The following is a 7,458-nucleotide window of genomic DNA, read 5'->3' on the forward strand; positions in this document are numbered from 1 at the left end:
AATTAGGTGGATGTGGTGGCATGCGCGAGTGGTCCCAGCTACTAGGGAGGCTGAGGTGGGAGGATCGTCTGAGCCCAGGAGGCAGAGAGATTCCAGTGAGGTGAGACCGTGCCACTGCACTCCAGCCTGTGAGAAAAAGTGAGACCCCCCGTTCCCCCTCCCACCCAAAAAGTCAAATTCCTGCTTGTGTTCAAGGCATTTAAGCACTAAAAGTAGTATACACAAGAATAAAACATGCTTCCTTCACTAAACGTTGAGATAAATCAAAACTGTGTGTGTCTGGGATTTTTGTTTTTGTTTTTTTAAGTGTGTCTACAAGATGCTGAGAATACAAAAAGTGAGTTGGGCTGGCCGTGGTGACTCAGGCCTGTAATCCCAGCACTTTAGCAGGCCGAGGATCACTTGAGCCCAGGAATTCGAGACCATTCTGGGCAACATGACAAAACCCTGTCTCTACAGAAAAAAAAGAAAAAGAAAAAATTAGCCAGGTGGCTGGAGCCTGTAGTCCCAGCTACTCCCAGAGGCTGAGGTGGGAGGATCCCTTGAGCCTGGGAGGCGGAGGTTGCAGTGAGCTGAAATGGCACCACCGCACTCCAGCCTGGGCAACCCACTGTCTCAAAAAAAAAAAAAAAAAAAAAAAATGGTGAGTTCTTCACCTACTGAACATGGTTTTCCTGCTTTTTCCTTCCCAATAGATACTGCGGCCGGGCGCGGTGGCTCACGCTTGTAATCCTAGCACTTTGGGAGGCCGAGGCGGGCGGATCACGAGGTCAGGAGATTGAGACCACGGTGAAACCCTGTCTCTACTAAAAATACAAAAAAAAATTAGCCGGGCGTGGTGATGGGCGCCTGTAGTCCCAGCTACTCGGAGAGGCTGAGGCAGGAGAATGGCGTGAACCCGGGAGGCGGAGCTTGCAGGGAGCCGAGATTGCGCCACTGCACTCCAGCCTGGGCGACAGAGCGAGACTCCGTCTCAAAAAAAAAAAAAAAGATACTGCGATACTGTTTAGGAATCCCTCTCTCAACCGCAGTCCCTTGTAGCTTAGTTTAGCATCCTCAGACTCAAGGGTAGTCAGGACTGGTAATGTCACCCTCTTGCCAGCAACTGGATTAGGTTTATGCATATTTCCCAGTTCACCTCGGTGAGTTGCAAGATTTGCAGAATGCTTGCAGAAAAGCTTTTCCTCACTCTTCCAGGAGAACTTCCAGAAGTGATTCAGGCTCCCTCTGGACCTGATTGACCTTGAATGTAAGGCCTGGAATTGCTGCAGTCCTTTTGATGGCAACCTGATTTTGTTTTTTTGTTTTGTTTTGTTTGAGATGGAGTCTCGCTCTGTCGCCCAGGCTAGAGTGCAGTGGCGCGATCTCGGCTCACTGCAAGCTCCACCTCCCGGGTTCATACCATTCTCCTGCCTCAGCCCCCCTGCCCCGGTTCTATCAACCGCCACCACGCCCGTTTAGCCAGGATGGTCTCGATTTCCTGACCTCATGATCTGCCCGCCTCGGCCTCCCAAAGTGCTGGGATTACAGGCATGAGCCACCGCGCCCGGCCTTGGTTTTTTTTGTTTGTTTGTTTGTTTGTTTTTTTGAGACGGGGTCTCGCTCTGTCACCTAGGCTGGAGTGCAATGGCGCGATCTCCACTCTGTAACCTCCGCCTCCCGGGTTCAGGCCATTCTCTCCTGCCTCAGCCTCCCGAGTAGCTGGGATTACAGGCGCCCGCCACCATGCCCGGCTAATATTTTGTATTTTTTTAGTAGAGACGGGGGTTTCACGATGTTAGCCAGGATGGTCTCTATCTCCTGACCTCGTGATCCGCCCGCCTCGGCCTCCCGGCAACCTGAGTTTGAAGTTAACACATGGGGAAGGGTAAGGCCAAAAAAGATAAATAAACGGACTTTAGTAATGGGATTACATCAAGTTTTCAATCTGGCCTACTTTGGGATTTTTTTTTTTTTTTTTTTGAGACAGAATCTCCCTCTGTTGCCAGGCTGGAGTGCAGTGGCGGGATCTGGGCTCACTGCAACATCCGCCTCCTGGGTTCAAGTGATTCTCCTGCCTCCGCCTCCCAAGTAGCTGGGACTACAGGCGGGTGCCACCACACCCAGCTAATTTTTGTATTTTTAGTAGAGACGGGGTTTCACCATGTTGGCCAGGATGGTCTTGATCTCTTGACCTCGTGATCCGCCCGCCTTTGCCTCCCAAAGTGGTGGGATTACAGGTGTGAACCACCGCACCCGGCCCCCCCGGTTACTTTTGGGTCTTTAGTTGTGTGAGTTAATAAACTTCCTTCTAAGGCCAGGCACGGTGGCTCACGCCTGTAATCCCAGCACTTTGGGAGGCCCAGGCGGGGGGATCACCTGAGGTCAGAAGTTCGAGAGCAGCCTGGCCTACATGGTGAAACACCGTCTCTACTAAAAATACATTAAAAAGTTAGACAGGGCCGGGCGCGGTGGCTCACGCTTGTAATCCCAGCACTTTGGGAGGCCGAGGCGGGCGGATCACGAGGTCAGGAGATCGAGACCACGGTGAAACCCCATCTCTACTAAAAATACAAAAAAAATTAGCCGGGCGTGGTGGTGGGCGCCTGTAGTCCCAGCTACTCGGAGAGGCTGAGGCAGGAGAATGGCGTGAACCCGGGAGGCGGAGCTTGCAGTGAGCCGAGATTGCGCCACTGCACTCCAGCCTGGGCGACAGAGCGAGACTCCGTCTCAAAAAAAAAAAAAAAAAAAAGGTGTGGTGGCGCACACCTGTGATCCCAGCTACTCGCGAGGCTGAGGCAGGAGAATCACTTGAACCAGGAGGTAGAGGTTGCAGTGAGCCAAGATCGTGTCATTGCACTCCAGCCTGGGCAACAAGAGTGAGAGTGTCTCAAAATAAATAAATAAACAAACAAACAAACAAACAAACTTCTAGTTTAAAGCAGTTTTAAGTTGGGTTTTCTCTTATTTCAAATGAAAGTAATCTTACACAATCTTACACAGGGAGCAAAGACAGAAATGGTATCTGACATCTTAATGATTGGGTGGGTAAGGTAAACAATCAAGTATCTGGGTAGGATTGTACTTGAAGCAACAGAAAGCCAGAAAATAATGACTAAACAAAAAAGTGATTGTTTTTCTCACAATAAGAAGTCTAGACGTAGGTACTACAGGGCTGGTGAGAATGTCAGCAAAGATCTAGGCTCCTCACTTTCCTGCCTTACCACTCCTATCATGTGGCTTTTGTCTTTATGGTTGTAAAATGACTATATACTTAAGAAAATGAGAGCAGCAAAAGGCCAAAGCAACATGTCAGCTGAGTATGTTTCTTTTGAAAATCTTTGGCAGAAGCTGTACCCTGTAGGCATAGGCTTTATTTATTTATTTGAAACAGGGTCTTACTCTGTCACACAGACTGGAGTGCAGTGGTGCAGTCATAGCTCACTGCAGCCTTGACCTCCCCAGCTCAAGTGATCCTCCTGAGTAGCTGGGACTACAGGCATGTACCATTGCACCCAGCTAATTTTTAAATTTTTTGTAGAGATGGGGTCTGCTGTGTTGCCCAGGTTGGATTCGAACTCCTGGGCTCAAGCAATCTGCCTGCCTCGGCCTCAGAAAGTGCTGGAATTACAGGTGTGAGCTACTATGCCTTACAGGGGTAGGCTTTTGAAGAGATAGTGATGACCTCTAAATAACCTCTAAGCTTGCATTTTAAAGGTTAACAAAGGAGGAAGACATGATCAATGATGTGTCCATATAACTTTCCCCCCCTTGAACAGTATCCAAGTTAGATTATTCCAATCATCAAGAGAGTCATCATTTTTGATTAGTTAAATTACATGTCAAGCTCTTGGGAATGATTATTGCTATAGCTTCTATTTTCTATGATAGGCTATAGCATTAAAGAAATGGAGGGTCGGCCAGGTGTGGTGGCTCATGCCTGTAATCCCAGCACTTTGGGAGGCCGAGGTGGGCTGATCATTTGAGCTCAGGAGTTTGAGACCAACCTCAACAACATAGTGAGACCCTGTCTGTACAAAAAACAATAAAAAAAATTATCTAGGTGTGGTGGCATGTGCCTATAGTCTCAGCTTCTTAGGCGCCTGAGGCAAGAGGATCGCTTGAGCCCAAGAGGTCGAGGCTGCAGTGAGCTGTGCTCGTGCCACTGCACTCCAGCCTGGGCAACAGAGGAAGTTGCAAAAGTTGCCTAGAGTAGTGGATGGACAATAGACATCGCTAGTGGGGAGGACATAGTTTCCCATATATGCTCAAAGAGTTATGCATAGAAGTGAAATGGATTTTGTGGAGGTAAGACATCTCTTATTTTTATTTCTCTTTATATACACAAAATGACAGACTGAATCCCCATGAAGCCATAGCAGAAAAGAGATATGGCTCACTACAGTGTAATTTTTCTGTTCCTTTTCTTCTTGATTTACCCATATTTAGCATTTAAGATTGAGCACTTCCTTGAAATTCTCAGTTGGCTTGCAGGGCATTTATATTATCCTGGTTTTCTTAGTGTCATTGAAATCTCTTCCTACTCTCTCCTTACTGAGTTTGGAATGTTTCCTATTTATAGGATATGACTTAGGGATAGAATGGAGTCTCTCTGTGAAAATCATGCCTATTAATTACTTCAATTTCTGATTTAAAATATTAAATTATAATGGAATAAATCTATTATTTCCCATTATATATCATTAACATTATTACTACAGTTCAAAACCAGTTACAGTTTTTTGAACCATATTTTGCTTTTTTTTTTTTTTTGAGAAAGAGTCTCACTCTGTGGCCCAGGCTGGAGTGCAGTGGTGTGATCTCAGCTCACTCAGCTCACTGCAACCTCCACCTCCTGGGTTCAAGCAATTCTCCTGCCTCAGCCTCCTGAGTAGCTTGGGATTACACACGTGTGCCACCATGCCTGGCTAATTTTTGTATTTTTAGTAGAGATGGGGTTTCACCATGTTGGCCAGACTGGTCTCAAACTCCTGAACTCGTGATCCGCCCGCCTTGGCCTCCCAAAGTGCTGGTATTACAGGTGTGAGCCACTGTGCCCGGCCCATATTTTGCTTTTAATTAGTGAAGTTAATATTTCCTACTTAGGAGGAAGAGCTAAGTATTATTTTAAAACAGTACAAAAATAAACAGGTACAAAGGATTATTTAACTTGGATTCCCTTGAAAACAGAAACTGGGGCAGGGGTTAAGTGCTGATATTTAATCTATGAGGTGCAATCTTTGGGCGTGGACATTGAGGGGGACACTGTATTGTCCTGCCACTGCTTAATGGTGAGCTCAGAGAGACACAGCTAGTCACTCAGTAGGAGTGCTGGCACAGTTATTGGGGAAGTCTCTCGACAAACTTTCTGGACAAACTGCCTCAGGGCAGTTTTTGAGAGGAAGGAAAACAAATTCCCATTGGTTAGAGTTTGCCCCACAGGAAGTTAACTCCTCCATAATTCCAGGTTGCATCATCCGTCTCCTTTGGTGGTTACTCAGGAAGTCATATCCCTGTGAGGTGTGGCGTTTTATCCAAGTCTGAAAGTGAAAGAAAAGCCAGAAACCCTAGGTATGGGCTGGGCATGGTGGCTCACACCTGTAATCTCAGCACTATAGGAGGCCGAGGCTGGCAAATCGTCTTGAGTCCATCAGTTCAACACCAGCCTGGGCAACATGGTGAAACCCCATCTCTACAAAAAATTTTAAAAAGTTAGCTGGGTGTGGTGGCATGCGCCTCTAGTCCCTGCTACTCAGGAGGCTGAGGCAGGAGGATGGCTTGAGGCTGGGAGGCAAAGGTTGCAGTGAGCAGAGATCCTGCCACTGTACTCCAGCCTGGGCAACAAAGTGAGATCCTATCTAAAAAAAAAAAAAAGAGCCCAGGTATGTTACTCATTGTCCTCCCTGTTCAACCTTGAGGTAGAGCCTGGCACTTTCTAGGAAATGACTGATCAGCCCCAGACATGGCATAACTATGGTCTGGTGAAACTGGTTGGCAGCAGTGGCAGCTGAGGTGGAGCAAAAGCTGTCATCCATTATTTTGTTGCTGTCCTCCCTTAAATTAGCAATGCTGCCTGTATAAGATAAACCTCTTTGATTGAAGGGCTGCATGTAATAGCAACTGAATGGCTAAGCAAAATTAAAAAAAAAAATTTTTAAGGCCGGGTGGGGTGGCTCACGCCTGTAATCTCAGCACTTTGGGAGTCCAAGGTGGGCGGATCATGAGGTCAGATGTGAGACCATCCTGGCTAACACGGTGAAACCCTGTCTCTACTAAAAATACAAAAAATTAGCCGGGCGTGGTGGCATGTGCCTGTAGTCCCAGCTACTCGGGAGGCGGAGGCAGGAGAATCGCTTGAACCTGGGAGACGGAGGTTGCAGTGAGCTGATATTGTGCCACTGCACTCCAGCCTGGATGACAGAGCAAGACTGTCTCAAAAAAAAAAAAAATTTTAATTGGCAAATAAAATTATATGTACTTATGTACAACATGATGTTTTGAAGTATATTTGCATTGTGGAATGTTTAAATCTAGCTAATTAGTAAATGCATTACTTCACAGTTATTATTTTTGTGGTGAGAGGAATGTTTTGAAAGTTTATGAGAAAGCTCACACGATGGAAGAGAAGGCTGGGTAACCAGACTCATAAACAGAAAACAGGCAGCTTTAGAGTATTGAGAGCAGAAACTGCCCAAAGTTCTCTTCTAATTAGTGCTATTTAAAAAATGAACTATAGGCTGGGCATGGTGGCTCATGCCTGTAATCCTAGCACTTTGGGAGGCCAAGGCAGGCAGATTAACTGAGCTTAGGAGTTCAAGACCAGTCTGTGCTGGGTGTGGTGGCTCACGCCTGTAATCCCAGCACTTTGGGAGGCAGGGGTGGGCAGATCACCTGAGGGGTCAGGAGTTTGAGACCAGCCTGGCCAACATGGTGAAACCCCGTCTGTACTAAAAATATAAAAATTAGCCGAGTGTGGTGGCGCCTGCCTGTAATCCCAGCTACTTGGGAGGCTGAGGCAGGAGAATTGCTTGAATCCCGGAGGCGGAGGTTGCAGTGAGCCAAGATTGTGCCATTGCACTCCAGCCTGGGCAACAAGAGCGAAACTCCATCTCAAAAAAGAAAAAAAAAAAAAAAAAGACCAGCCTGGCCAACATGGTGAAACTGTGTCTCTACTGAAAAAAAAAAAAAAAAAAAAAAAAAAAAAGGCCGGGCACAGTGGCTCACGCCTGTAATCCCAGCACTTTGGGAAGCCAAGGCGGGCAGATCACGAGGTCAGGAGATGGAGACCATCCTGGCTTACACGGTGAAACCCCGTCTCTACTAAAAATACAAAAAAATTAGCTGGGCATGGTGGCGGACACCTGTAGTCCCAGCTACTTGGGAGGCTGAGGCAGGAGAATGGCAAGAACCCGGGAGGCGGAGCTTGCAGTGAGCGGAGATCACACCACTGCACTCCAGCCTGGGTGACAGAGCGAGACT

The sequence above is a fragment of the Hylobates moloch genome, unplaced genomic scaffold (assembly GCF_009828535.3).
Source record: "Hylobates moloch isolate HMO894 unplaced genomic scaffold, HMol_V3 SCAFFOLD_10, whole genome shotgun sequence".
Taxonomy (NCBI): domain Eukaryota; kingdom Metazoa; phylum Chordata; class Mammalia; order Primates; family Hylobatidae; genus Hylobates; species Hylobates moloch.